The sequence below is a fragment of the Chenopodium album genome, chromosome 18 (genome assembly GCF_948465745.1).
Source record: "Chenopodium album chromosome 18, dcCheAlbu1.1, whole genome shotgun sequence".
Lineage (NCBI taxonomy): Eukaryota > Viridiplantae > Streptophyta > Magnoliopsida > Caryophyllales > Amaranthaceae > Chenopodium > Chenopodium album.
In genome coordinates, this window is record NC_137851.1 from 18862297 (window position 1) to 18869850 (window position 7554).

A 7554-nucleotide genomic window follows, 5' to 3' on the forward strand; every position below is an offset into this window, starting at 1 on the left:
TCTAAAAAAAATTAATGCAAAAAAAAAAACTGAATTGCTAAACGTCGCTCTCATTTTACATACTAACGCTCCCTTTTTGACATGGAAGGACAATATTGCCTTTTATGTAAGTTGTATGGTATAATGGTATAATATCATTCCCGACCCCTCCATCTACTACCACATGGTAAAAAAAAATTCCCGACACTACCACATCCGACACCGAAAGCTTCGTCCAAGGATTTTGTAAGTCGTCGTACTTTTTTTAAAAAAAATTTTGAAATAAAACATCTGCTTAAAAAATTAGGATACACCTAGGTAGATCCACTTAAAATTTCCGGATCCACCAAGGAAGGTCCTGAAATTTTAGGCGGATGTGGGAGATCCACCTAAAATTTCTGAATCTTCCTTGGTGGATCCAGAAATTTTAAGTGAATCCACCTAGGTAGATCCACTTAAAAAATTAGGATCCACCCTAGGTGGATCCTAAATTTTTGGGCGGATGTATATTTTTTTTTTTAATCTTTATATTATTTTATTTGGATTATTATTCATTTTGTGATTAATGAGTAATTAGTATCAGTACTTTTATTGTTATTGTGATCAATGTTGTGGCTTTTTTTTTTTTTCAATTTTAAATTTTTTTTTTTTAAATTTTAGAGATAAAATGAGAGTGAATGAGAGTATGCGAGTGAAGTATGAGAGTTATGAGTGTCGTGGAGTGAGTCGTGGGTATTTATTTGATAGGGGTAAAAATAGAAAATCATAAAAAAAAAATGTGAGCAATGCCTAATAAAAGGGGAGCTACGTTTAACTATGGATTACTCCATTACAATCTTATTCCTAAAAATACTTACTGACACCATTACGCATAAAAACCATTACGCGTAAAAATACAAGTAGTTGACTAAATGAACCTTAAAATTGCATTGTTCAGAGAAAATAAAAATGCTACATTACAATCTTACTATGAACTACTCCGTATAACACTAATCTTGACCAGATTCAAGCAATACGGTTGCTCCGTTTCACATTCTTCAATCGCGCATGTCTGCAATATCCTCTTTTACTTTGACTTGGTCAAATTCAATGTAGTTTTACTGCGAAAAAAATAGATGTATAAATAAAAATCAATCGATTCCAACCAAGAAAAAAACAAATCAATACTCGAAACTGTGTAACAAACTTGAATTTAAAAAGATAAGAATGAAATTCTATATGCATACAATCTTTAGGCAAATAATTATTGTGAATTGAAGTGCACAATTTGATAAAGAGAACATAAAAAAGATTGTAAAATAAAGAAGGAAAAAGAAATTAAGTTAGAAAATATTTTTACCCACAATGGAGATTGAAAGGGGGCTTACCGAAAAACCAAGGAGAAAGAAAATGATCTTGTCGGGATTCGTTGTGATGAGAAGACGAAAGCGAGAAAGCGTCAGATCTGTTAGTATAAGATGTATAGAGAAACTATAGAGATTAAAATAGAGATGAGAGAGAATTGATGGAAATCAAAAATTAAGATCAAGTAGAGATGGAGGAGAGAGGAGGCCTGAATTTCAGGGACGGTTTCGTTTATGGAGATCGAGGAGGATAAGAGGAATGCGGAAGGGGGCGGCAGTTAATATGAAGGTAGATTAGGGGTTTTTACCTTTTTTAAATTTTTTTAATGATTAAATATTAAATGAAATATAAGACCGGATTTTAGTGATGTATGGTTACTTATTATAACATCTAAGAAACCAAATATTTCTCATGTGAGGTTTCTTAACCTAAGGGTTTGTTTGTGATTTTCTGTTGTTTGGTTTTTTGTTTTTCAAAATCATATCATATATGTCTTATAATGAATAAAAAATTAGTCAAACTTATTAAGATAATGATACTTTGAAAAATTGACAACAAAAAAGTGGAAACACCTTTTTCTTGTTTCCTTTTTTGGTTTTTTGTTTTCAAAAAAACTTAAAACTGAAAACAAAAAACGATGTCAAACAAGCCCTAAGAAACCGGTTTTTTGTGATATATGTTTCCTATTTTTCACTTAAGAAACCAGATATCTCTTCTATTAGGTTTCTTAATCTAAGAAACTGGATTAGTGTTTTATATGGTGCCTTAAGAGTGGTTCCTTAGGCCTTTTTTGTAGTAGGGCGGGCAGTTAGATAAATGACTAATCAAAAAATGAAAAAGGCAAACATATAATATTCCTTGTTAAGGGCCTACATATGTCTCTCAAACATGGTACTTAGACCATAGGCGGAGAAAAACGCCTCGTCTTTGAGCCACTCCGGATGGGGCACCTAGTATTTGGGCACAATTATTTATGTCCCATCGTCAAGTGGCATTGTGGTCGTTGTAAACAGACTCGGCCCCATTATCTCATCCCAAGCCTTCTCAGGGAGATGAAGGCGGGCACAATTTCTTCCCAGTAGAGTCGGGTCCTTATTGTAACAATGGAGGGCCCGGTTGTGACGCAAAGATGGAGAAGATACCAAGTAAAACTTCTCCCTCCAGTTACTCCATTTAGATGTCTTGTCCAAAAACATCATATACTCCGGGAGTGTGGTTAAAGTATACCATGCTCCCCAACCGCCTAGGCCGTGGCTCATATAATGCATATGGGCAAACGCCTCAAAGCTAGGCGTCACATGCTGAAAATCACAAGCTGCAATATAGCCCAATATGTTAACCCACAAATTGTGTGTAAGTTGCCATACGCCTAGCTCATATCCCCTCAGGATGGCCCTTATTCCTTTGTGAAGGGGGAAGCGGAGACCGGCTTTGAATGCTGCCTCATAGCAGTTGAAATAGTTATCGGCATGATCGATGTCATCATCCCAGGCAACCGTCGCCTCCACAGGCGGTACCCCTATATCCCAACTGTCCCCTAATGGGTATTTGTCTTTAAAAGCTTCGAAGTTATCTTATTAAGTAGTAATGACTTTTGGGAACATACCTGTCTAAGTGGGGTTCGTAATAGACGGTCCTTTGGCCGTCTATTGGTATTCGAGATCGACATCCTCTTGATTGGAGCTTGATGCCTCAACGCCGGACCTGTGAGCGGCCTCTTCGCCGTCTAACTCGTTATTAGGGCTTTGAGCCGAGGCGGATCATCGCCTGACTCCCCCAATATTCCATCACTTGGGGTAGAATGGGTGCCATCCAACGAAGAGCCTACTTGCTCTTTAGATCCCTCATACTCCTCATCTGGAGTAATCTCATTGGCGGGCACTTCGATAATGCGCCTTCTTTTCTGCTTGGTAGCCGTATGTTTTACTCTATCCATCATGTCCTGCATAGACACAGAGACGGTGGAATTCGAGGATGAGCAAAGAATGTCCATGCACCTAGAGACGACACCCCTGGTGCTGGACTTAGCCGTATTGACAGACTAGCTGACTACTGTACTAGGTTCTGCCATGTATGTTGATGGTGAATCCATTTTATTTGAAAAACTATGTGCACAAACGGAAAAAAGTTTGAAAAATTTAAAACAAGGAGAGACGGTTACCTCAAAAGGAGCTTGCAGAAAGTGTCAAGTGTTGAGCGGCTGTATGCAGGCAGAAATCTCATAGTCTACTGCAGGCGGAGATCAAAGTCTCTCTCTCTAAAAATTCTCTCTTTTTCTCTCTCTAGATTTTTTAGAAAGTCAAAGATGAGAGAGAGGAGGGGGTAACTTGCTATTTATAGAAGGTCAAAACGGGGGCACTCCTGTAATTTCCCTCAAAGTAAAACGGTAATAACCGTTAACTAATCAGCAGGTGACATCTGTTACAGTTGCCACGTGGCCTACCATGTCACCCCTGTGAGGGGCAAATGTTCAGGGTAAAACTACCCTAGACACGTAGTCCACTTAGAGAGGGGCACGTGTCACTCTAGGATGGGCCCGACGTGGTTCACTCCCTAGATGACACGTGTCAGCCTCAGATGACAAATGGAATGGCGGCCTTCAGGGCCCAATTCCCAAGAATGCCGCAAAATGGCGCAGCCCATTAGGTCACCCTGATCTAATGACGGGCACACGTTCCAACGACCCTATAAATAGGCAGATTTATCCCCATTTTGGGGACACCTTCAAATATTACAACAACCCTACATTCTCTTACCTCAGAAAAAACACCTGATCTCGAAATCCGAGAAGATCCCACTTTTACCTTTTTCGCACCTTTTCCTCTTCTACGACCAATACTAACTTGATCGTCGGAGGAGGACCTCCAACCACCCAACGTCTTCGTGTTTTATAGGTACAGATCGTGCCGGACCAGTCTTGGTGATGTAACTCTCCCGAGGGACCAGAATTCACCCAAAACAATGGGATATGCCAAAGCGAGGCATTACTACTTTCTTAGGAACGTAAGGTATGTTGATGGGTTTGCCAAAGCAAGACATCATAATACATGTTGGTTTTGGTTAGACTCAATGATATGAGTGATGGAGTCCTAACATGTCATGGAAAAAGAGATAAATTGTTGAGAGAGCATTAGATGCGATGATTTATCTAACCAAGAGTGGCTTGGAGCCATTAGCAAAGAGTTGCTTACCTTAGAGTAATGAGTGTTAAGATAAGCCAAAGCATGCTTAACTACTCATTGATTCTTTATATCTTGGAATCGACTTATTCTCACAAAATAGGGATAAATTTAATGTGTGAATAAGATGTTTAAATAAGTTTGAAATATTTATGCATGAATTCAATCTTATTTAAGTATTATGAATGGTTTCAATTGTAGAAACTCTATAGGATAGCTCCTACTGAGCTATCACCAAGCTCCTAGACTGGCTCACGGGGTGAGTACTCATTGCTAGAAGAATAATCAGAAGGGCTCATCAGCCCGCAGGCTGACCAAGTAGGACTCCCTGCAAAGGAGATCGTACACCTATAAATAAGGGATAAAGTACAACAAAAAATAGGTTAGACGAACATTCTATGACATCATCTATCTCTATAAGTACACTTTCTCTCTCTAAAAACACATTCTAACTTAGGCATCGAAGGGGGTTCCTCGAGCCACCCCCGAGGGCAATTTACGTGCGTTACCCTACACAGGTTACTAACGGGACCCAACTCGTGCCAGCAGAACCCTTGGATCCACACCTGGAACAATTGGCGCAAGAAGGAGGGGAAGGATCATCTAACATGAGGGTTCACCAACTGAGCAAGGGACTAATTGACAGACCGCCATGGTCGGAGGAGAAACTGTATAAAAACTAGTCTCTAAGGCTATCAAAACCAACCAAACACCATAGAAAACAATGTCAGTAACTCTCGATCCAAAAGGATCAACTAAAAAATCCAAATCTAATATCTCTCAGAAATGTAACCCCACCGGATCGACGTCAGCTACAGCCAAAGCGACGGCGAAACTAGTAGATCCGATAAGGTCTTGCTCTTCTTTTAAGTTCGGAATGCCATCGATAGTTGCGAAAAATGAATATTATTTCAACACCAATAACCCATAATCCGCAGCCCGTCAACATGCCAGCCATCTTGTAGAACCGCTCTAAGTGCAGTAAAGAGCAGTTGGCAGCTGTGACAGTAGTCCTAACCAATTTTGGTAAAGGGACGGGCTCCCTAGAGCAAAAAGAGCCTGCCATGAAGAAGGCAACACCTGTGACTCTCACCCCGGAGCATAAAGAGCTGGTCTAGCTGAGGAAGAAGGTGCTGGAATTGGAAGCCCGAAATCTGAATCGAGAGTGGAGTGAAGAAGAGGCAGTGCAAGATAAAGGGCAGCTCGGAGACTCGAGTCGTTCACAACAGGTTACCAGCCTCTGAGCGAGGACTAAGTCTGGACAGGGAAAAACGGGTACGAATTTATGTGATTCTAGATGATTCCCCATTTTGCAGGGAGATTCTAGAAGAGCCAACGGAGAAAATAAAGATGCCCAATTGTAATTACAATGGTACCACAATACCTAAGAACCATGTCTCAGCATTTGAGAACCACATGGTACTATACACTATGACAGACTCAGCCTAGTGTTAGGCATTTTCACCGACCTTAGGGGGGTTGGCAGTCGAGTGGTACGAAGCCATCCCGAAAGGGCCTGTTTATTCCTATAATCATCTGAAAAGAATGTTCATGGAGCAATTCGTCACCCTGGTGGATCGTACAAAGATGACCACCGAGCTGATGTCATTGGTTCAAGGGAAAGATGAGCCCCTACGAGAGTTCATTACCCGGTTCAATAAAGAGGCAACAACCATCCCAAACATGAGCCAGGAAGTAACGCTGCTGGCAATGCAGAGCGGCCTATTACCGGGCTCAACCTTCATAGCGTACATGGGGCGGAAAAGCCTTAAAACGCTGGCTGAAGCACTAGGAAAAGCGCATGAGTTCATAAAAGTAGATGAAACTGACAAGGCAATGCTGAATAGAAAAGCACCAAGTGACCCAGCTAAGCGGGCTGAAACCACCAGGACAGAAAATACAGCAGGGTGGACCAGCTCAGTAGAGCTGAGCAAGGTCGCATGGATGCAAATAGGGCCGTGGGAGTAAGAAGATCTAACCAGAAACGAGGAATCAAGGCTGGAAGGTTTGATCAATATACCCCGCTCACTCATTCGAGGTCCCATATCTTCAGCGTGAACAAGGCTGATGACAAATGGCAAAGACCACCCAAGATGGTAAACATAAATCGTGACCCTAACAAGTGATGTGACTTCCACCATGATCACAGACATACCACCGATGAATGTACACACTTGAAGGACAACATAGAGGACTTAGTCCGGAGAGGGTACCTGAACCAGTTCAAGCAACATTCTGACTCCTCCAGGCGAAGGGAAGAGAACATGTCTGGTCATGACCGCAGAGGAGGTCATAAAGGGCCAGTTGAGGGCAGAGATCGGGACAACAAGCTAGAAGGCAGAGTGTACGTAATCAATGGTGGACCGGTACATGGAGGAACTGTGAATAGAGCAAGGGCTTTCTTGCGAGCAATGATCCATCAGATAGGTTACAATGAAAGACGAAGATAGCCGTCACTTCCCCCACAACCACGAGCTAGATTCGACGAGTATGACAAGAAAGGCATAATCTACCCTCATGACGACCCGCTGGTAGTTATAATGAGAACTGCAAACAGGGAGGTGGATAAAGTACTAATTAACGGTGGAAGCTCAGCCAACATCATATACATCAGTGCGTTTAAAGAGCTGAAACTAGATAAAAGAGACTTGAAAAGGGTGAGCTACGAAGTCACCGGGTTCAATGGGTCCGAACTGATTCCATAGGGCATAATCGAGATGTCAGTCCGTGTTAGAGAGGGATCAAGGCGGCGCGATGTCCGAGATGAATTCTTAATGATAGACTCCCCGTCACCCTACAATCTGATCATGGGATAGCCACTCATCCATAAAATAGGCGGAGCGGTCTCCACTTATCACCTTGCTATGGCCTACACAACCAATGATGGAAAATCTACAAAGTGCAGGGGAAGTCAGAAGACTACCCAGTAATGTTATATCACAGCCTTAAAACAACCAGCTAGGACCAGACAACAGCCAAGCCTAGAGCCAGGGTCCAAAGAGCATGCTGAGTGGAAATCGCGGAAAAGGAAGTGAGAAGAATACCACAAGGA

At 41.7% G+C, this 7554-nt stretch overlaps 1 long non-coding RNA gene across 1 annotated transcript; it reads right to left on the reverse strand.

The window, feature by feature from the left end:
* Window positions 1–746: 746 nt before the first annotated feature.
* LOC145590591 (uncharacterized) lies at window positions 747–1640 on the reverse strand. The gene is made up of 2 exons (XR_014102101.1): window positions 1347–1640; window positions 747–1079 (listed from the first exon to the last, which is right to left on the reverse strand). It is a non-coding gene; the product is annotated as an uncharacterized LOC145590591 (long non-coding RNA).
* Between the last annotated feature and the right edge of the window lie 5914 nt (window positions 1641–7554).